General features: G+C 40.7%; 1 protein-coding gene and 1 pseudogene across 1 annotated transcript in view; both read right to left on the bottom strand.

Annotated features, from left to right (window-relative positions):
• The window catches only part of ZNF568 (zinc finger protein 568), an 80447-nt gene that overhangs the window by 17781 nt on the left and 38171 nt on the right, over positions 1 to 24495 (bottom strand). The window lies entirely within an intron of this gene.
• Positions 7381 to 9722, bottom strand: LOC122495043 (annotated as a pseudogene).

Genomic DNA, 24495 nt, shown 5'->3' with positions numbered 1-24495 from the left:
GAAAGTGGTGGTATGGGATATGCCCCCTCTTGTGTTTCTTGTGCCATAGAGGCAAGAGATAGCACTGTGCATTATGGGAATAGCTAGAGTCGAGTGACAAAGGGAACAGAGTAATGAAGTTAAGAAGGATCAGATCATGAGACATTTTGACTTGTTCTCATAGCTGAGGGGGTTCTAAGCAGGATAAATTACATCTAATTACAAGTAGATGAATCTTGCTATGGAAAATGAAATAGTGACTTACTTAGGTTAAAGGGTATGTGAAAGTTTCATGTAACATATAGAAGATTAATTGGGGCCCGGGGCGGGGCGGGGGTGGTGGTGGAAACAGAGGATTCCAACAAGCAAAAACAAACTGAACAGCATTCCTTTTCTTTTCTTTTTTTCTCGAGGAGAGAGCAAGAGAAAGAGTGAACAAGTGAGCAGGGGAGGTGGGGGTAGGGAGAATCTTAAGCATCTTAAGCAGGCTCCACTCCCAGCTGCAGAGCCCAAAGTGCAGCTTGAGCTCATGACTGTGAGATATGACTGGAGCCAAAATCAAGAGTTGGACACTTAACAACTGAGTCACCCAGGCACCCCTGAACAGCATTCCAAGTAGAGTGAACAGGGTAAGCTGTAGAGAAAGGAATATAGCCTGTATGTCTGAAGAGAAGACAGTTCACTGGGATAACTGGTGAGGTATTCTGGGAAAGGGGTAGACAGAAGTGATACTGGAGAAATCCAAAGGGGCCACGACAGAAAGGTCTTAGATGACAGATCATCCCTGCCAAGATTAAACCGCCTTCTCCAATACTAGGATTGGTGCTCCAATAAACATAGAATGTGCTTTACAGTAAATGTATAATGAAATGTATAAAAGTATAGCTTTGTCCTGAAAGTAACAGGGATTTACTGAATAAAGGAAATGACATGTCTGGACTATTTTATTGGCAAGGAGTAAAAGTAGAGCCAGGTAGTCCAATTAGGAAGACAATGCACTATTCTCCCTACACAAAAGTCTGATCTGGGATGCAGACAGTGGTGTGAGGTTATAAGGCATGACAACAAGAAACAGGAAACAGACAGAAGCAATGGGATTGGGGACCAGGAGGTAGGAGTTGGGAGAACTCCAGGTTGCCAGTTTCAGTGCAAATTCAGTTGAATTTCCATTACTATCACATTCTCCAAACCTTATATAATGACCACTTTATATACGGGATGTTATGAGGAAGCCCATGGTCACAAAGCTAGTAAAGTGCAAAAACAGGATAAGACTCTACTCTTTTTAACAGTGCATAGCTTCTCATTAATACAGAGAAAGGACAATCCACCACTCTGAGGAGGAAATGAAGGGAGAAATGGACAGATGTCCAGGGTTGTAACGCAAGGGGAGCTGGAGTTCCTTCCTTACCAAAATGTGCTAAGAATGGATAGGGAGGATGTAGTTTCTCCTCTGAGAATCTGAGGAGGGTTCTGGCCAGGATGAAAAGGGGAAGACAAACTCACCAAATTCTCACAGAATTCAGAAGAAAAGTCAGAGAAAGGAAGAAACAGATTAATCCAGAAGAGAAAGAGTATTTAGGGGCACCTGGATGGCTCAGTGAGTTAAGTGTCGGACTCTTAATATCAGCTCAGGTCATGATCTCAGGGTTCGTGGGATTAAGCCCCATGTCAGGCTCTCGCTGGCAGTGCAGAGCCTGCTTGGGATTCTTTCTCTCCCTCTCTCTGCCGCTCCCCCACTTACACGGTCTCTCTCTAAATATTTAAAAACATTAAAAAAAAAAATAAAGCGTATTTTATTAGTCTCTCAAGAGAAAGGAATCCTTGAGAACTGATTGGCCAGAATGAAAAGCCACACTCAGACACATCCAAAGAAAAAACCTGAATATACTACAAATACTGCCATTCTTTAAAACTGACTACTCCAGGGGCGCCTGGGTGGCGCAGTCAGTTAAGCGTCCGACTTCAGCCAGGTCACGATCTCGCGGTCCGTGAGTTCGAGCCCCGCGTCAGGCTCTGGGCTGATGGCTCGGAGCCTGGAGCCTGTTTCCCATTCTGTGTCTCCCTCTCTCTCTGCCCCTCCCCCGTTCATGCTCTGTCTCTCTCTGTCCCAAAAATAAAATAAACGTTGAAAAAAAAATTTAAAAAAAAAAAAAAAAAAAAAAATAAAACTGACTACTCCAAAGCCACAGGAAGAGAGGAATTAGGTTATTAGGTTATTTCTAGACAAAATTTAAATAAACACTCCATATTAGAAATTTTACAACCAACATTTGCTGGTCATATCTCACACCAGGTGCTTATACATTAAATAGTTTGGGGGGTGGTGGTGCCTGGATGGTCAGTCAGTTAAGTGTCCAACTCCTGATTTTGGCTCAGGTCATGATCTCACAATTTGTGAGTTTGAGCCCTCCATTGGGCTCTGTGCTAACAGCATAGAGCCTACTTGGGATTCCCTCTCCCTCTCTCTCTCTCTCTCTCTCTCTGCCCCTCCCCTGCTCAAGCTCTCAAAATAAATAAATAAACTTAAAAAAAAAAAGATTAAATCGGGCAAAAGACAAAGTACTTTAGAAAAATATGAATGACTTTTCTATATTTGTATTAGGGAAGGCCATGACATAAAAGAAGAAAACATTTTTTGAAAACTCTGAATCTAAAACACATACAGAATAGATTAACTGTGAAAAAACTTCTAAAACAACTTATAAATGACAGAGAATATACTTAACATATATTCAACATAAACCAAAGAAGATAATGACCTTTGACAAGTGGGTAAAAGTAGAGGGATCCCAGTTGTATAATTTGTTAAATGTGTAATTTGAAGTGACTTAATAGAATCTATTTCCTCATCTGTCAACTTAGAGTAATTCCATATTTCATCAATTCTGAGATGCCACTGGTTGTAAAGCCACCATTACTTTATACACCAGGAAAGAAAAAAAATTCCACCAGTGAAACTATGACTGGCCAGGAATTGTGAAACCAGTCCAAATTCAGAGAATTTAAAATGTGAAGGGGAAAAAAAAATGGATTACAGAATATCTCATGGAGTTGTTAATGTGGATTCAACAAGACAACACATGTAAAAAACTTCAAACTATAAGTGGCTTAACAATCAGTTAAGTTAGTTGCTTTTGTCACTAGCATGATCCCATTCTGAAAACAAAATTACAAACCTACACTTTTGTACAGACAAAATTTGAAAATATTAATTCTATCTCTACATGGTGGGACCATGGTTGACAAACTTTCTGAAATGTTCTCAAGTTCTGAAATGTTTTTAAGAACCCTATTTTACTTTAATCATTAGAAAGAGAGCAATTAGGTTATTTCTATCTTGGAGAAAAAAGTACATAGAGCTGATGCATGCAGGCAGGACTTCAGGCTGTTAGAAATTTGGAAGCATGTGACCCTGAAGCAGACAACAAAGAAATTAGTGAGACTGAAGTGAGTAACCTCATTCTGTTCTTTAACTTCTCTGCCAAAGCAGAGAGGCACATCTGTCACAACTATTCTGGGAATGGATAAAATTCAGGGAAATGGGAATTCTAGATGGATGAGACAATGTATGCAAAACAGACAGTCCTGGGTTAGACTCTTACCTGGTTTAGGAAAACTGCTCCATAAATTTGGTTTCCTTCTCGCTTACCCTTTTTTTTTTTTCAAATCACTACTGTAAATTTTTTGGATAGAATCCTGAAAAAGGATATTGTTCTGTAAACCAAGAAGCCCTTTCCAAGAAGAGAGTGCCAAATACAACTTACCTCTGCCATGCCTTGTGATGTACAGCGGCTTTTCTCTCCTCTTCTGGACTCCTAGAAAATGAAAAAGATGGACAGTGGTTAATAAACTATGAGACAACAGACCCTTTCTGGAGCCCAGACGAGGCCAAATCAGAGCAAACCCTGGCCCCACTCCAGGCACGGAGAGTGAGCCCAAAGCCAAAGAAGGCTGTAACCCCATCCCCACTCTTATCATCACAGAAAGCAGGCGACCTTAGGGGCCCAGACGGGAGTCCTGGGAGAGAACCCCAGACTGTGGCCTCCTTCCTCCACAGGAGACTGAGCTCTTCCAGGCTCGGTAGACAGAGTCCGAGAGGCAGCCGGCCATGTGGGGCTCTCCCACTGGGCCTTAGAAAGCCTCGCTTAATGTACTAACCACTGCTCCACGGGCACTGGTCGCCGAGCAAAGGAGGTCGGGCTCACAAACCACTTCGGGAGAGTATCGCACAGATTTTCTGTCCAGGCAGAAGGTCACACAGCAGCGACACCTCTGACCTCGAGAAACCGCCAGCCAGCTTCAGAGCCAGCATGATACCACTCCCACACCCTGTGCCGATGCGCTGCTGATACCTCCCTCCCCCGAGTGAAGACTAGAGGCCTCGACATTCCCCAACCTCCGCTACGTCTTTACTTTTCAAGCGGGAGGACACAGCCTAGAAATGCCCAACGGCCACCCGTTTGTTAGACTCCAGACACACCATGGCCCCGCCCCGGAGCCCCTCAGCATCCACTTTTCCGGGGTCCTCACACTCCAGACTGCTAGAATCCGCCCCAAACTGGTGACACAGCCGACCCGCAACGCCCCGACCCTTTACACCCGAACTCCCACCAACTCACCACCCGCCAAGCCAACTTCGGCCGGAAGTGGAATATGCCGCGGAGCCCCCAGGAAAATGTAGTCCAGGGGAGGAAACATTCAGCTGGAGCCTGGCCGGCACAACAGTCTTCGCCCAGTGTCGCGTCGTGTTCCTAGCCTTCAGTGAAGGCCAGTACTGACAGCCCAGCCTCACCTAGCATCTTCTAAGGACCTCAGCGCACCGACAGGTCCAAGCAGCAATAAGGTGGCTGCTGTTGGGTGGGGGAAGGGCTGTGGACCGAGGAGGCTTCTGGGAAATGTAGCCCCCCAGCCAGGGGAAGGGTCAGTCCCCAAAGTTAACCCGTCTGCAGCAGTCCTCGCTCCAAACTGGGAAATGCCCAGAGGTCTCTTAACAACTGTAGTTAAAAGCCGGGAAGCAGACAGTCCAGAGTACTCTCCACAAGGAGCCGTGCTCTGAGAGCGGGATCCTGAGTGGATGACTCCCCGACACGCCACTAACTAGGAATCCTCCCGGATGTGGGTTCAGCCCGTCCCACGATCCCTCCTGGTAAGAGTGCTCAGGCGCGTTTAAGTGCTCAAGTTTCGGCTGAGAATTCATTCCCCCGTCCCGGGCACCACCAGAAAGCGCACTCCTCCCTCCGTCAGTACTGCCGTTACCCAGAAGCCAGGTGTCCGGGCTCTTCAACCCAATTCCGGCGGGGCCTCAGGGGCACCGGGAGCGGCGGATCCTCGGGACGTCTGGGAAATGTAGTCCCGGCCTAACGGGTTTGGGAATGTGGCGGAGGAGACCTTGAATGAAAGGTGGCAGTCTTGAACTCAGGCGGGGGGGGGCAGAGAAGGGCCACCAGGAGGTTGAAGGAGGATAAGCGTAAGTCCGGAGTAGAAATCATGGAATACTAGTACTGAACTCTATATGCCATATATTAGTGTTTTCAAACTTGTTATAAGTACATAAATACAGGTAGAAATGCACTTGGGTCCTAAGTCTTTGGAAAGTTACACTAACATTTGTTAACAGTAGTTAATTGTTAGGATGTGTAATTGTAATTTTTTTCTTTTAAAAGTATTCCCTTATGGGGCGCCTGGGTGGCTCAAATGGTGAGGCGTCTGACTTCCGCTCAGGTCATAAGCTCGCTGTTCATGGGTTCCGCCCTGCATCGGGATCTCTGCTGACAGCTGTCAGCACAGAGCCTGGAGCCTGCTTCGGATTCTGTGTCTCCCTCTCTCTCTGCCCCTCCCCCCCAAAATAAACAAACATTAGAAGTATTCCCTTATATCTTCGCCATTATCTTGCCCTTATGAAACATTACTTATTCAATTTTGTTAAATATAAAATGAGTAAGTATAAATTCTGAAATTGATGAACTAGAAAACAAAAAAGTTGGTCAGATTTTTAAAATGTAGAGTTTGGCTCTAAAAGATACAGGAGACACAATATTGATAAATGATAACAAAATGAAACAAATTAGAAGAAGAACATTAGAAAGGAGAAAGGTTAAACCATAGATATAGAATTTAAAAGAATTTTGAGGCTGTTATGAGCAACTCCATAACCACAGTAGAGGTCATTGTAGATTTTGCAGTGAAATTGAAATTACTGATTTCTGCTAAGAAGTAGAAAGCCTGAACAGAATAGCCATATTAAATGTAAATATGTCTTAAAACTGTACTGTTAAAAGGTTCCAGATGGCTATAGCTGAGTTTTAACTACTTTTTGAATGATTTTTCACTTTATTCAGATGCCAGAAAAAGATGGAATACTCTCTAGTTTTAGAGAATACTCTCTAATTAGACAGGCCAAAAGAAAAGTATTGATTAGTTTCACTTGGGTTAAAAGATAAACTGAGGCACTAAATTTTCAAGAGTTTGAGTGTACGTGAGTTTCCATTAGGCAGCATCAGACTGAAAGTGTTAGGAGTACTCTACCAACAGGAGCTAGTGGAGAGGTCTTTTTTTTTTTAATTTTTTTTAATGTTTTATTTATTAAACAGAGAGAGACAGAGCATGAACGGGGGAGGGTCAGAGAGAGGGAGACACAGAATCTGAAATGGGCTCCAGGCTCTGAGCTGTCAGCACAGAGCCCGACGCGGGGCTTGAACTCACAGACCGTGAGATCATGACCTGAGCCACCCAGGTGCCCCTGGAGAGGTCTTTTTATAGAAAAGACACTGAGGAGCGCCTGGGTGGCTCAGTTGGTTAAACGTCCAACTTCGGCTCAGGTCATGATCTCACAGTTCATGGGTTCAAACCCTGAATCGGGCTCTGTGCTAACAGCTCAGAGCCTGGAGCCTGCTTCAGATTCTATGTCTCCCTCTCTCTCTGCTGCTTCCCCACTCATGCTCTGTCTCTCTCTCTCTCAAAATTAAATAAACATTAAAAAAAAGAAAAGAAAAAAGAGAAAACACTGAAACACAGCAAGGAAATTATCTGGTTAGATATAGCATAAGCAGTTGCCTTGTTTGGTAAAACTAACTTGGCTGTTTGTTATAGGTTGTTCTTAAATTTTATTTTCTCTGATAGGGGTGCATTGATTTTGGGTTAGGTTTTGATTTGCTTTGGTAAGCTACCAAGGCATTAGAACTATCTCAGTCTAATGGCATCCTTGTTTAATTATTTTAACATTTGTGATCATAGATGCAAAAATTCCAAATAAAAGGCTGATATCTTGGAGCTTGTGTTTTGTGTATCTTTTTTTCCTTTTTTCAAGCAATTTATATTTATTATATTTTCCAAAAGTCTGGGTTCATAACAGATTGCAGATTTTATTTTATTTTTTGGATTGAAGTAAATTTATTAATCTCCTTATTAGGATTAACACAATAATTGATGACAATTTGCTAAGTGACAGTTTTTAGGAAATGGAGGGAGGGCAGGGAGACAAGATAGAAGAGGATTTGTTCCTATTAACCGTCCACCCAGTGTGGGTGGGTGAAAGCAGTAACCACACATCAAAGCCTGAGTTAACCCAAGCGTTCCTTCATGCAGGCGGTTCATATAAAGGAGTAAAAATCACAGTGAGCTTCTCCAGCTCTCAGACTGGCATCCTTTTCCCAGCTGGGTGCTCTTTCCAGAACACAGCAGCCCAAATCCATCGTGACTTGTTCAGACTTTTGAGTTTTCCCGAGGAGATCCAAAATATTTATTGCTTCATGTTTTCAAGTAATTGGAAAAGGGTCAGAAAAAGGAATGAAGTTCATTGAATAACAAAATTTCTTTTCAAAACGTTCTGTTCCCAGTTAAAATGAAGCATAGCTGCATCGGGAGCATTTGCTGTGCAATTCTGAAACCAAACGAGACTCTACAAATCACTAACAATGAGCACATGGCTTCTACATAAAACCGCGTGAGAGAGGGACACCGTGGCTAGGAAGGTCAGCCAGGAAGGGGCTGTGCAGAGCCCACAGGGAGCCAGGGGCTGCTCGTGCTCTGGACCTACAGGTCAGCAGATGAGAGTGAACAGTCTCCTCCTTTCTTCCCCTGCTCCTGCAGTTTCTGGCTCTGCAGTTGTGGTGGCCACCGAGGCAGTGCTGTCCCTGGCCAGAAGGGGACCTCCACCACGTGTCCCATCAGAGCTTCACAGAGCAGCCCAGAGATTTAACAGCCTTCTAGTTGGAGATTTCTTTTACATATCTGGCAATACATGGTGAATTTTATTCCTGTGATTTATCTCCGTGGACCTCTCAAGTGCATCTAGAGTAAGACATTCTGTTTCCAGATATTGTTTTGGAATACTGAGGGTACTGAGAAAAAAGTGCCTTACAACTTGCTAGTTCTACCTGGAAGGAAGAAAAATCATCTTAACCACAGACTACTGATGCCTTGTGGTGATCAGCATAAGGGGCTCCCTGCTCCCACCAGGGCCTCCAAGAAGTCCTCTCAGTGGAGGACAGAGCACCTTACCCCTTACATGAAGGCACCCAGCACCCTGCTCTGAGTGGAGTCACCTGGGGAGCCAGGCTGCCACAGGTGCCAGAGGCCTCTTGTCTGGGCCTCAGCTGGGCCCCTTGTGTCTCCTTTTTCTGCCCCAAGTTCTCCGCTGCACAGCACCCACAGTGAGAGCCTGGGCATTTCCCTGGGGCTGTGACGACCCTGCAGGTGCCCCTGGCCTCATTGACCCAGTGGAGTGAGAGGGACAACGGAGACAGCCCTGCCTTTATCAGGGGAGGGGGCAACATCACCTTTGGCCTTGAAATGATGGTTGGAATGGGTAGTACAAGGGGCGGTGACACGTTTCAGTCCACAGAGGCCATCAGAAATGGCTTGTAATCCTGATCTTGTGCACACTTAGCTGTACACAGCCAAAAGAGGAGACTCCAAAATCAGAGAAATGGTCACCTGTAATGACCCAGAGTTGCAGATTCTCGACCCAGTGTGCAGCCCGTTATTAGCTTGGTATTAGGCAGCTTACATATTTATCAGGAAAACACTCCTAGAGCAAATCTTGAAAAAGATGAAGTAGCAGGAAAATGACAGAAGAGTAATTCATTTATGTAGTTCCTAGAGACACATCACTAAAATGCTTCAAGTCAAAGACCATCCCGCTGACAATAAACTTACAATAAAAACGGGATTATAATTTTCCTGAATTTTGGATAATCTTCAAATTTCTCAAGGAACCACTGGTGATACTGCTGTGCTCGGGAGAGTAAAAAGGTAAAGAGAGTGCTTCCCCTTGGTATTTTATATTGTCTCCCCCGGTTTCCGGAGATTCCTCAGGATATGGTCTGAATGGATGTTTATCAGCATGCCTATTAACCACAAGCAGAAACCTACTAGAAATCGGGGATCAGTGACCCAGTCATCAGCATACACCGCATACTAACTCAAGTATCTGCTTTGCAAATAGCCGTTACAGATACACAACACGAACGCCAACGTACATACGTATAGGAGCATCGGCTTTTCTCCTCGGATCAGAAACGGGAAAAAAACAAGCACCGTTGCGCGTAGTGGATGAGTAAGGTGGCCAGGAGGATGCGGTTGGGCGCGTGGCGCAGGCGCTGCGGCAGCTGGTAGGTGGGGCGCGGGGACGCACAGCGCCCGTACGCCCAGCGCATCAGCTGCACCGAGCCCAGCAAGCCCAGCGCGCACTCCAGGTAGGCGAACGCGTCCAGGTGGCACCCCTCGGCCGGCTCCATCGCGGGGGACAGCGGGCGCGCCCCACGGCCCAGTGTCCGGGGCGGGCCACTTATAGAGCGGGGCGAGGGGCTGGGGGTGGGGGTTGCGGTTACCTGAGGCCAGTGCAGGCAGCAGACGCCAGGCATCGAGCCCCACCTCCGGCCCTTGCGGTCCGGAGGGCAGTCCAGATTGCAGATTTTAAAAAAGAAAGGAAAAAAAACCAAAAAACCTTTGTATTTAACCACAATTTGAGAAATACTACTCTAAAAAACAAATGATGTGATGGGATATTTACCTGGTCTTTGAAGAAATAGCTATGTGGCTTTCTGTATTGTAATTAATATGACCAAAGACTCCCAAGAAAGTAAGATCGTATTTACATCCTTAATGAAAATTTCAAGGCTGGGGCACCTGGGTGGCTCAGTGGGTTGAACATCCGACTTGGGCTCAGGTCATGTCTCACAATTTGTGAGTTCAAGCCCCACATCAGGCTCACTGCTGTCAGCATGGACCCTGCTTTGGATCCTCTGCCCGCCGCCCCCCCCCCCCCCCCCCCCCCCCCCCCCCCCCCCCCCCGCTCAGGCTCTCAAAATAGATCATTTTAAAAATTTTCGAGGCTGGCTGTAATCTCCCTCCTGTAGCACTTGTTTGTCCCATCTTGGCCATATAGTAAAGATCAGACCAGTGTCTAAGAAGTTGCAAAAGATAATGTCTTTTATTCAGAAGTGCCCCTCTTCCACCTCTAACATGAGGGCATTAGTCATCCTGTGGGACATGCCTTACTGGCTGCAAACTCATCTATCATTTGTAACTACCTTCACTTTATCATTTTGATTTAACGATCAGATCAGTTCCAGGGTGCCTGTGTGGCTCAGTGGGTTAAGCACTGGAGTTCGGCTCAGGTCATGATCTTGCGGTTTGTGAATTCAAGTCCCATGTAAGGCTCAGTGCTGACAGCTCAGAGGTTGGAGCCTGCCTCAGATTCTGTGACTCCCTCTCTCTCTGCCCTTCCCCTGCTCATGTTCTATCTTTTGAAAAATAACTAAATGTTAAAAAAATTAAATATAAAGATCAGATCAGTTCCAGTGCCCCACATTTTAGATAACACTTACGGTTTACTCTCTACCCTCTCAATATTTGTCCCTTCAAGCAACTCCCAGACGTAGCAGAGATCACACTTGCACATTAGACCACCACATCTTAGAAAGTTATTATCCAACATGCAACAAGAAAGTAAAATTTCACAATGGTTGAGGCTAATACCACAAATTTGTATGTTACTTAAGCCTCTCTAATACATGCAGAGGGATCATCAATGGTAAGAAACAACTTTGGAGTGGGCACCAGTCATAGCATAGCTCTCTACCAAGCTCATTTAACAGAGACTATATTGGGAGCATTACATAAAATGGTTGCTCATGATGCTTTCAGTTGTTAAATTTAGTTAGAGGAGATATAGCAGCTGGTTATTTGGGAACACTAAAACAGTCATTAGTTATGCTCCAGAAACAGCTGCTGAAGCTTTGCCTTGGCTTTGATGCTGGCACTCTGACCCAAGCAGCTGCCAGTGCAGCTGATGTGAATCTGTATTTGTTGGTATACAAAGTTATCGGTATACATCAGTGGCTAACTTTCCATGGCTTGCCAAGCTAAGAAAAATGAAACTACTGACACTGAATTAACAGTGTCAAAAATTAAGAACTTTCATAAACATATACATTCTATAGGATCCACCCAACCCACTGCTAGGTATGTATCCAAGACAAATGAAAACGTAGATCTATACAAAGACTTGTATACAAATGTTCATGGCAGGTTTATTTGTAATAGTCCCAAACCTGAAACAACCCAATTATTCATCAACAGGTGATTGGATAAACAAATTATGGTATGCTTACTCAGCAATAAAAAGAAACTGCTGCCACATGGATGGAGTCATGGATGGATTTATCCATGAATTCACAGATTCATGGATGGATTGATCACACAGTTGGTTAAGCAATTAAGTCTGTTAAGTATCTAAGCAAATGAAGCCAGATACCAAAGACAATGTCTAATTCCACTTATATAAAGTTTTGAAATAAGCAAAACTAATCTATGGAAATGGAAGTCAGAAGAATGATTATCTCAGAAGAGGATGGTTATTGTCTGGGAAGAATCCCTGGGAACTTTCTGAGGGGATGGAAATATTCTATTTCTTGATCTGGATAGTAAATACACAATTATATCCATATGATGTATACTTAAGATTTTTATATTTTACCATATGTAAATTATACTCTAATTTTTAAAAAGGGAAAGAGAGGGGCGCCTGGGTGGCTCAGTCGGTTAAGTGTCCAACTTCAGCTCAGGTCATGATCTCACAGTTCGTGGGTTCGAGCCCCGTGTCGGGCTCTGCATTGACAGCTCAGAGCCTGGAGCCTGCTTCAGGTTCTGTGTCTTCCTCTCTCTCTGCCCCTCCCCCACTCACACTCTGTCTCTCTCAAAAATGAATAAACATTAAAATAAATTAAAAATGAATAAAAATAAAAAAGAGAAAGAAAAAACCCTTCAGTCATTAAATAAATGGGTGGGGAAGTTTTAGAGACATGAGTCAGGGTAGAGAAAAGGGAAAAAGTAATGATGGGCAAACAGCCTGACACCTGTGGACTAATCAAGGGCCTTCAAATATTTCAGACCTACGTATAGGTTTTAAGATATGAGAACTACAATAGGAAAATTAACATTTATAATCCAGTGTCTCTAAAATTCAATTTGGCCAGTTTAATTCTCAATAGTGTTTTATGTAGATATATAAAAATAATTTTGATGTAGGCTGTGCTTTTTATTGCATTTGATTTTAAGTGTGCTGAAGGCTTCATAAGTCCTGAAAGTGTATTTTGGTCTTAAAATAGCACTGCCCCTTCCTTCATTTCCTCTCTTCCTTCTGTTTTGTCTTCTTCATTCTCACACTTCTGAACTGGAAATAGTCTTCTACACCAAGGATCTTGGCCTCTGCCCTCCACATTTTAACGTGGTTCAGCATACTCAGTCCTCATTTAACTCCTCGTGAAAGGACTTTTCACTAGGCCCAGTGGCAATTTTTAGGAAAGACATGGGATTCTTTCTGATTAGAGATCTGGCCCATTTCCCCTGGTCTACAGGCCTCAAAATAATCAAATTTTCTCACAAGCTAACCAAAATCTAGGTTGCTTTTAGGCAAACTTTGAGACCCAATAGATTCAATGCAAAGGGAAAGTTTGATATAACATGATTAAATAAAGCATGTACCCATTCTTCTTACTTTAGCAAAACCCTGCAAACCCTTCCTAGTAATTCTTGGGGTATAGTCCATATAGAAATGGAGACTTCCAATTTATCCTTTGAAAATCATAGGACAACTAACAGTACTCTTGCATCAGAATTTCATCTGAAACTTCTGACTTTACAGATATTATATCTTAATCATAGGCTTAGGAAGTATGTGATTATGCTTTTTTTTTTTCAGAGCTGCTTCTTTTTGAGATCATTAAGTCAAGTTTTAGGACATCATTTGGACTTGAGAATTATATGTAATGCAATTCTATTGAAAAGAAATATAGGGGGGCGCCTGGGTGGCGCAGTCAGTTAAGCGTCCGACTTCAGCCAGGTCACGATCTCGCGGTCTGGGAGTTCGAGCCCCGCGTCAGGCTCTGGGCTGATGGCTCAGAGCCTAGAGCCTGTTTCAGATTCTGTGTCTCCCTCTCTCTCTGCCCCTCCCCCGTTCATGCTCTGTCTCTCTCTGTCCCAAAAATAAATAAACGTTGAAAAAAAAAATAAATAAAAATAAATTAAAAAAAAAGAAAAGAAATATAGGTACCTGATCCATGCCTCCTAACTTTATCTTTGGTTTTGCTGGGTTTTGTTTGATTCTTTTACCTCAGGTGCACATAGGGTTTTGGCTTTTTTTTTTTTTTTTTTTTAAGATTTTATTTTAAGTAATCTCTGCACTCAACGTGGGGCTTGAACTCACAAAGCCAAGATCAGGAGTTGGATACTCCACTGACTGAGCCAGCCAGGTGCCCCTCAGGTGCATATAAGTGATATAAATAACAGCACTTCTACATTAGGTTACTTCGCTGGTTAGTGTACTACATTTTGATATTATAAAATAATATCAAGATTATATTTCCTATCCATTGATATCAGGCATGGCAATGTATAAAAGTGACATAGCCAGTTCAAAGCAGAAGCTTTAAGAGCTGTTGAATGGTTTCACCATCTCTTTTTTCCCTCTGCCACAAGACTTTTATGTTCTGTGTAAGTGCTGCTTCTTCAACCTAGGTCCTGGAATAAAGGTGGTATGGAACAGAACAGCTGCCAACTTACAATGGACATGGATATGAGAAATAATTCCTTGTTGTTGTAAGTCCCTAGGCTTTTGGAGTCATTTGTCATAACATCATAATTTGTCCTAAACTGATCAACAAAGTTATTTATTTTATTTTTATTTTTTATTTTTTTTTCAACGTTTATTTATTTTTGGGACAGAGAGAGACAGAGCTTGAACGGGGGAGGGGCAGAGAGAGAGGGAGACACAGAATCGGAAACAGGCTCCAGGCTCTGAGCCATCAGCCCAGAGCCCGACGCGGGGCTCGAACTCCCGGACCGCGAGATCGTGACCTGGCTGAAGTCGGACGCTTAACCGACTGCGCCACCCAGGCGCCCCCAAAGTTATTTATTTTAAATAATGTTATAGTACTCATGAACCCACCACCCAGCATATTATCTTTAACTTTGATAATAACCTATATGTTATTATATATAACCTCACCCTTACCCCTTCCTCTCCAAATGGAGCAAATATCATCCTGAATCCTGTGTTCATTAGTCCCTTGCTTTGCTTCTATGTAGTTTTACTGCATTTATATGTTTTGCTAAAAAGTATATTTTTATCAAATTATTTTTTACTTTATAAAAAGGTTAATTATATGTAATCTTTGGAATCTTTTCTAACATTATCATAAGATTTTCTGTACTGTTGTGTGACATTGCCATTCATTTTGACTGCTATATAATTAATTCCATTGTGAGAACAAAGCACTTTCTCCAGTTGATGGACATCTGGGTTATTTCTGTGTTTTGGCTGTTGAGAGCAGTGCAACAATGTACATTCTTGTATATGTCTCCTGGTGTTCATGTGTAAGAGCTTATCTTGGGTGTATTCCTAGGAATGGAGTTCCTGGGCATGTAAATGTTCAACCACAGAAGATAAAACGAAATATTTTACAAGATGGCCTACTCATTTAAGTTCCTACAAGTAATTAACAACTGAACTTGGGAACACGCATCCTCTCCAACACTTGGTATTTGTATTGAATAGCTTCTATTTGCCCCTCCCCATCAATTCTGTACCCTTTTCACCCTACTCTATGCCCCAGAGGCTGACTTGTATGGATTTCATCAATGTCAGGTATGTATATAACAAATATACTTTCCTAATTTGTACCTTGTTTTTTGTAGTTTCTAGTTGCATCCATCTGCCTACCAGGAGATCAGAGAGAGAGAGAGAGAGAGGAGAGTGAATGAGGCATTTATCTCCCCACCTCCTTTTTGTCCTTGTAGAAGTGTGGTATTGACTATGTCCCTCAGCTAAAAGTCTCAGCTCCTGACAAGCATCCCTTCCACATAGCCCTCTCTATTTTGGGGTTCTGGTAGTCTCTTCCCCTGACTCCTCTCATGCTTAGGGTAATAATGGATCTCTGTCTCAGGATATTGTGGTTTCTCTATTACTGTCCACATTTTTATAAATAGTTCCTTTAATAATCGCTACTCAACTTACCCAATTTGAGTAATATCTATTTCTTGAAAGGCCTTGACTGATACATTATTGTTAGACTCTAAATTTCCTAATTGGGAGGATGTAAAATGATATTTTGTTGTGCTTTTGAACTTGCATTTCTCCTATCCTTAATTACATTGAATCTCTCTTCATATATTTATTGATCTCATACTTTCTTTTTTGAAATGCTTGTTTATGTTTCCTGTCAATATTCCTATTGGGTTGTTTTACTTTTCTTACTGATTTTATTTTTATTTATATATTTTTTAAAGTTTATGTATTTATTTTGAAAGAGAGTGCATGTGAATGGGGAAGGGGCAGAGAGAGAGGGAGAGAGAAAACCCCAAGCAGGCTCTGTGCTATCAGTACAGAGTCCGACGAGGGACTTGATCCCATGAACCATGACATCATGACCTCAGCCAAAATCAAGAGTCAGATGCTCAACTGACTGAGCCACTCAGTGTCTCCTTGCTTTTCTTACTGATTTTAGAAATGTTTGAAATATATATATTCTTTTTTTTTATTTTTAATGTTTATTTTTTGAGAGAGAAAGAGAGTGCAAATAGGAAAGGGGCAGAGAGAGAAGGAAATACAGAATCCGAAGCAGGCTCCAGGCTCCACGCCATCAGCACAGAGCCAGATGCAGGGCCTGAAGTCACAAACCATGAGATCATGACCTGAGCCAAAGTCGGACACCCAACTGACTGAGCCACCCAGGATCCCCCAAAGTATATATATTCTTGATATCAATTCTTTATTAGTTATGTGTATGGCATATGTCTTTTCCTAATTTATAACTTTTTTTTTGTTTTAAAATTTCATTTGATGGTGACTGAACACTTACAATGGCCAAATATATAAATTGTTTCATTTTTAATCAACAATTTGTGTGTTTTATTTTAAGAAATATTTTCTTACCTGATGTCTAAAAGGTATTCAACTATATATATATATATTTTTTTTTACCAGTGTTTTAAGTTTTAACATTAAAGTCCTTCATCTATATGGCTTTATCTTTGAGTATTGTTGAAGGTTAGATCTCATCTTTTTGCCAAATAAAAAAAACAAATTTTCCAGCTCCCAATTAAACTGTTCCTTCTTTCCTCACTGGCCTGTTGTCTCCAAGTGTACTGGAATGAATGGCGGCCTAGATTTACCATATTCATGGATTCTAAGATTTACCATATTCATGGACTCTAAGATTAAGATTCTAAGATTCTAAGATTGTTCAATTTTCATGTAAATTAATAAATAAATTAAATGTAATCCCCCCCAAAATTTCAGCACAATTTTTTGTGGAAAATGTCAGGCCAATTCCAAAATATATGCAGAAATGCAAAGGATCTGTATCACTAAGGAAATGTGAAGAAGCTGAAGGATTTACATTTCCAGATATCAAGACTTGTGTTAAAGTCACAGTTGGGGAAGTCTGGGCTGCTCAGTCAGTTAAGTGTCCAACTTCGGCTCAGGTCATGATCTCACAGTTTCCTGAAGTTCAAGCCCTGCATCAGGCCCTGTACTGACAGCTTAGAGTCTGGTGCTTGCTTCAGACTCTATGTCTCTCTCTGCCCCTCCCCTACTCACTCTGTCTCTCTGTCTCTCTCAAACATTAAAAAAAATTTTTTTTAATAAGAAAATAAGTAAATAATATAAAGTCACAGTAAACAAATCTGTAGTTTGGTGCAAAGATAAGTAAGTAGATAATAGGACAGAATAGAAAGTCCGAAAATAGACTGAACATTTTTAGACACCAGGTTTATGACAAAGAAGCCACTGAATTTCAATAGTTAAATAATGGTCTTTTCATTGCATAGTGCTAAATCAACTGGATATCTATGTGAGGAAAAAAATGAACCTTGATCCTTAGTTCAAATTATACATAATAATTCAAAACCAATAGCAGACCTATATGTACAAGGTAAAACAAAGTTTCTGGAAGAAAACATAGGGAAATGTCTTTATGATATTGGTACGGCAAGGATTTTTTTTTAATTTAATGTTTATTTATTTTTGAGAGAGACACAGAGGGTGGGGGGAGAGGGGCAGAGAGACAGGAAGACACAGAATCTGAAGCAGGGCCCAGGCTCTGTGCTGACAGCTCATGTGGGGCTGGAACTCACAGACCACAAGATCATGACCTGAGCCAAAGCTGGATGCTCAACCAACTGAGCCACCCAGGTGCCCCGTGGTATGGCAAGGATTTTTAAAATTGATACAAGAAACACTGACCATAAAAGAAAAAAACACTGATAAATTAGATGTCCCTAAGATTTAAGAAATTCTATTCATTAAGTGATACCTTTAAAAAAGTAAAAAGTCAAGCTAGTGAGAGAAATAATTCATATCTCTGGCAAAGAATATATATCCAGAACATATATCCACAAATTAATAAAGACATACAAGCCAGTAAATATGTGGACAATATACAATAGGCACTTCACAAATGAAGATACCTAAATGGCCTATAATATACAAAAAGATATTCCACATCATTAGTTATCAGAAAAATGCAGTGTTACAACTACACTCCCAGATATCTTTTTTGCCATTGTTTTCATCAGAAAAGAATCCAAAGAGGGTCCATGCATTGACTGTTGTCTCTGAAGTCTCTCTTAATCTAGAATATTCCTTTGTTTTCACGCCATTGCTTTAATTAAACAGGTTAGTTGTCCTGAAGAAAATGCAACTTGCCTGATTGCTTCTGTTTCACATTACTGATCTTTTTCTCTACATTTTATGGGTATTGTTAGTAAATGAAATTAAACATTTGATTAGATTTTAAAAATTATTGGCTCTGTCTTTATGCTGTATAACATCAATTAGCCCATAATCTTTAGTTGTCCTATTTTGAGGCTGAGATTGACCAGTGATGGAACTGATCTTTCCACTTAAAATTAAAAAACTTTTTAATGTTTATTTAATTTTGAGAGATACACACACAATGCGACTGGGGCAGGGGTAGGGAGAGACAGAGACAGAGAATCCAAAGCAGGCTCCAGGCTCTGAGCTGTCAGCGCAGAGCCCAGTGTCGGGCTCCAACCCACAACTGGGGGGATCATGACCTAAGCTGAAGTCTGATGCCTAACCAACTGACCCACCCAGGCGCCCCTGATCTTTCCACTTTAAAGTTATATTTTAGGGGTGCCTGGATGGCTCAGTCGGTTTAGCGGCCAGCTCTTGATTTCAGCTCAGTTCATGATCTCATGGTTTGTGGAATCAAGCCCCACGTCAGGCTCTGCACTGACAGCATGGAGCCTGCTTGTAATTCTCTGTCTCCCTCTCTCTCTGCTCCTCCCCTGCTCATGCTCTTTCTCTCAAAATAAATAAAGTTTAAAAAAATCATCAGGGTGATACTCTAATAACTTAAAAAAAAAGTTGTATTTTATATAGGGTGACACGTTGGTATCCTAAAACTACCCATTTCTCAATCACCCTTTATTTAGGGTTTTAGTATTCATTGATACTTACCGCTTGAATCAGTTACTTCATTGAGGTTGTAAAATGTTGATTTTTCTAATTCTAGCATTCTTCTTACAATTGTTAACTAGAACTATCCTGTATAGAACTTTTCTTTATAAATTATTTAGCTATTTTATACCTTTACTAGGACTATTTGGTACTATGAAATACAATTCATATGGAGAAAGCAAAATAAAATTTTAATTCTCTTTAATTATGTTTTTATTTTTATTTTTTAAAGAGAGAGTACAAGCAGGGGAAAGGGGCAGAGGGAGAGAAAGAGAGAATATGGGGCTAGATCTCATGACCCTGGGATCATGACCTGAGCCAAAATCAAGAGACAGATGCTCCACCAACTGAGCAACCCAGGCGCCCCTAATTATCATGCTTTTCATATAAGAAGTTGGTACTATATATATATAGTATAAATGTTTTTATATATAAAGGTTTTATATATAAAGGTTTTTTTAATGTTTATTCCTTTTTGAGAGAGCACAGAAGCAGGGGAGGGTCAGCGAGAGGCAGACATAGGATCTGAAGTGGGCTCCGCACTGACAAGTGAGCCTGATGTGGGGCTTGAATTAAAAAATGGTGAGATCATGACCCAAGCTGAAGTCAATGCTCAACCAACTGTGCCACCCACGTGCCCCCCCCCCCAAAAAATGAGTTTTGATATCTTGCTTTCCTGCAGACAGTTGATCTTATGGATTTTCACAAATTGCTATATTTCAATCATCTGTAGTTGTTAGTCTTTTTCTTGTTAAAATTGTCTTATCTTTGGGGCCCTGGATAGCTCTGTTGGTTAAGGTTGATCTCAGCTCAGGTTATGATCTCATGGTTCATGGGTTCAAGTCCCACATCGGGCTCTGCGCTGACAGTGCAGAGCCTGCCTTGGATCCTCTGTCTTCCTCTCTCAAAAACAAGTAAGTATTAAAAAACACTGTCTTATGTTTGGTCAGTAAGAGTCCTTTGAAGATGATTCCTGTGTCTTTTAAAATGACCCCAGTAGTCTTTGATAACTTTCCTGTTTTCTGATCACTGAGAGTACCTATGCATTTTGTAACCGATGTGTGGTTTAACTGCAATGTGATGAGTGCAGTTTAAGATATCATCTACTGATATTTGATTGATACTTGCTTTTTTTTTTTCATTGAAGTCTAATTAACAATGTTACATTAGTTTCAAGTGTGCAATAAGATTCAACAATTCTATACCTTACTCAGTGCTCATCGCCATAACTGTACTCTTAATCCCCTTTATTTCACCCCCCCTCCCCCTTTCCTCTGGCAACTACCAGTTTGTTCTCTGTATTTAAGAGTCTGGGTTTTTTTTTTCTTTGTTTTGTTTCTTAAATTCTACATCAATGAAATTGATACTTTATTATCAACTTCCATAAATGCTCCAGGTTTGCTTGGAAAGAATGTATATTTTGAAAGTTGCCAGCTGCATGTGCTAGATATGTCCCAGTAGGTAAAATTCATTAACTGTGCTATTCAAATTATCTATAAGCTTAATAACCTGTCTGCTTGATCAGTCACTTAGAACAATTGTAAAATCTCCCATCACTATAGTCATTTTACCTCTGTTTCCTCTCTTCATTCTCAGAATTTTACTTACTGCCACTTAAACTACTTTTGTCAAGGTAACCAATGACTTTAACACTGCTAAATAACTGAATGATCAGTTTCTCAGTCTTCTTTTTATTTGACCAATTAGCAAAATTTGATAAAGTTCATTACTTCCCCCCTTTTAAAACACTTTTTATTCACTTTGCCTTCAGTATATGACCCTTTTTTGGTTTTCTCCTAATTCCCTAGGTCTACTTTCTTGTCACCTATGCTGCTTCCTCTTTGCTTCTCTGATCTCTAAATGCTGGAATTCTGCCACACACACCACCCCCCTCCCTGAGGTCAGTCCTTAGATTTCTTCTCATCCAGTCCATTGGCTTTAAGTACAATTAATATCCTAACAACTCATGAAAGTATATCTCTAGTCATCCTTATCTTCTGGATTCCGTATCCATATATCTGTCTAGTAGGATTCTGTGCTTGGAAATCTAGGCATATCCCCTTGTTCATCTAGACCCACAAAACAGCTGGTACAATAGATTTTCCGTCTCAACAGATGGACATTACATCTTTCAAGTTGATCAGGCCAAAGATCTTGGCAATAGCTTTGATTCTTCTCTTCGTCTAATGAACCGCATCAAACCTATCAGCCAAGTCTTTACAGCTCTACCTTGAAAATGTCTCAAGAAATTTACTACTTCTCAATACATCAACCACTATCACACAGATCTAAGTAACTTTTATCTGAAGCCTCTTGATTTGTATCTCTGGTTCCACACTTGCTCCTTTATTATAATTAGGTCCTATAAGACAATTTTTAAGACAATTCTTTTAAAACTTAAGTCAGATTGTGTCAATCTTTTGCTTAAAGCCTTCCAATGGTCTTACAGTTATTACAAAACAAAACCTAAACTCCTTCCTAGACTCATCTTTAAGGCACTACTTAATCTGGATCTCAATCTCTTTCTAAATTTTATCAATTACTACTCTCTTCTTAATTTACTCTAACCAAAGTCCTACTCCTTATCAGTACTTGAATATATCAGGCATGCTCTCACTGAAGGGTCTTTAAAGATTCTGTTCTCTATAGTTAAGTGTTCTTTATCCAAATTTCCCCATGACTTATTCCCTCACCTCCTTCAGTTCTCTACTCAAATGTCATCTTCTATTTCCACTTTTTGTAGTGACAAATGGCCTTATTTCAGATTAATCCATAAAAGATAATAAACTTTGGTAAAAGATCTGTATGCTAAAAACTATAGAAAGCTTATGAAAGAAATGGAAGAAGTCACAAAGAAATGGAAAATGCTCATGGACTAGAAGAACAAATATTGTTAAAATGTCAATGCTACCCAAAGCAATCTACACATTCAATGCAATCCCAATAAAAATGGCACCAGCATTCTTCACAGAGCTAGTACAAACAATCCTAAAATTTGTATGGAACCACGAAAGACCCCAAATAACCAAAGTAATGTTGAAAAAGAAAACCAAAGCTGGAGGCATCACAATTCTGGACTTTAGCCTGTATTAACAAAGCTGTAATCATCAAGACAGTATGGTATTGGCACAAAAACAGACACAAAGATCAATGAAATAGAATAGAGAACCCAGAAATGGACCCACAAATTTATGGCCAACTAATCTTCAACAAAGCAGGAAAGAGTATCCAATGGAAAAAAGACAGTCTCTTTAGCAAATGGTGCTCGGAGAACTGGACAGCAACATGCAGAAGAATGAAACTTGACCACTTTTTTTACACCATACACAAAAATAAATTCAAAATGGATGAAAGACCTAAATGTGAGACAGGAAACCATCAAAATCCTATAGGAGAAAACAGGTACCAACCTCTTTGACCTCGGCTGCAGCAACTTCTTACTTGATATGGCTCCAATGGCAGGAGAAATAAAAGCAAAAATTAAGTATTGGGATCTCATCAAGGTAAAAAGTTTCAGGGGTGTCTGGGCAGCTCAGTTGGTTAAGCATCCAACTTTAGCTCAGGCCATGAACTCACGGTTCATGAGTTCGAGCCCCACATCGGGGTCTATGCTGACAGTTCGGAGCCTGGAGCCTGCTTCAGATTCTGTGTCTCCCTCTCTCTCTGCCCCTCCCCTGCTCACACTCTGTCTCCCAAAAAATAAGCATCAAAAATTAAAAAAAAAAATCAAAAGCTTCTGCCCAGCAAAGGAAACAATCAACAAAACTAAAAGGCAACTGACAGAATGGGAGAAGATATTTGCAAATGACATATTGGATAAAGGGTTAGTATCAAAAATCTATAAAGAATTTACCAAACTCAACACCGTAAAAACAAATAATCCAGTGAAGAAATGGGCAGAAGACATGAATAGACACTTTTCCAAAGAACACATCCAAATGGCAAACAGACACAGGAAAAGATACTCAACATCACTCATCTTTAGAGAAATACAAATCAAAACCACACTGAGATACCACCTCACGCCGGTTAGAGTTAAAATTAGCAGTTAAAAACTGCTAAAATTAACGACTCAGGAAACAACAGATGTTGGTGAGCATGTGAAGAAAGGGGAACCTTTTTGTACTGTTGGTGGGAATGCAAACTGGTGCAGCCACTCTGGAAGACAATATGGACATTCCTCAAAAAATTAAAAATAGAATCACTCTATGACCCAGCAATTGCACTACTAGGAATTTATCCAAAGGATACAGGAGTGCTGATTTGAAGGGGCACATGCACCCCAATGTTTATAGCAGCGCTATCAACAATAGCCAAATTATGGAAAGAGTCCAAATGACCATCAACTGATGAGTGGGGTAAAAAGATGTGGTATATATATATATATATATATATATATATATATATATATATATACACATACACACAAGAGAATAGTACTCGGTGATGAAAAAGAATGAAATCTTACCATTTGCAACAATGTGGATGAACTGGAGGGTATTATGCTAAGCGAAATAAGTCAGAAAAAGATATCATATGATTTCACTCATATGTGGAATTTCAGAAACTTAACAGATGATCATAGGGGAAGGGTAGGAAAACTAAGATAAAAACAGAGAGGGAGAAAAACCATAAATAGGGAGAACAAACTGAGAGTTGATGGGGGTTTGGGGTGGGAGGGTGGGGAAAATGGGTGATGGACATTAAGGAGGGCACTTGTTGGGATGAGCACTGGGTGTTATATGTTAAGTGATGAATCCCTGGAATCAACTCCTGAAGCTAAGAGTACACTGTATGTTAGCCAACTTGAAGATAAAATTAAAAATAAATACATAAATATTAATTCAAAATAAAATGTTTCATGGATTGCAAAAAAAAAGATAATCAACTCTGGACTATATATATTTTATACGCACACACACACACACACACACACACACACACAATGTGGAAGCATTGGGGAACAACCAAAAACAGGCAAAAAAATTGAAGAGAAGTTGACCTTTGAAAAAAAGAAAAGTATACTGTGAGACATTAATTTTTATACAGGTTATCATGTAATGGAACTTTCCAGCCTCTGTGGTATGGGGTAGCTAAACTCAAATAGAGAGCCACAGTATTATTGTCCTGAGAAGTTGGAGGATGAAGTTTCAGGCTGTTTTAAAAACTCTTTAAAAATAAAGTTAAATTCCAGAAAGGAGAAGCTACAGAGAGGAGATTCAACATCTACTTATAAATTCTGTCCAAATCTTTGGCTGATGCCTGAACTTCACAAATTTATGTAAACTCCAAAGAGCCTATAGAAATCAATAGCTAGAAGATGTAAAGAATGAAGCAGATATTTCAGCTATTGCTGGATTTTAAATCCAGCCAATGTAGCTGTTTTTAGGACAAAGACAACATTCTCCAGAAAATTATAACAAAATTCATAATCTCTACAACATATTCACAAGATTCAATATACAATCAAAATTAGTAGATAAGCAAAAATATAGGAAAGGTAAGAAAGAATCAAGAGAAAAAGTTAT

Source organism: Prionailurus bengalensis, chromosome E2 (genome assembly GCF_016509475.1).
Source record: "Prionailurus bengalensis isolate Pbe53 chromosome E2, Fcat_Pben_1.1_paternal_pri, whole genome shotgun sequence".
Classification (NCBI taxonomy): Eukaryota; Metazoa; Chordata; class Mammalia; order Carnivora; family Felidae; genus Prionailurus; species Prionailurus bengalensis.
The sequence above is the reverse complement of the archived record's forward strand: the minus strand, read 5'-3'. Positions and strand labels throughout refer to the sequence as shown.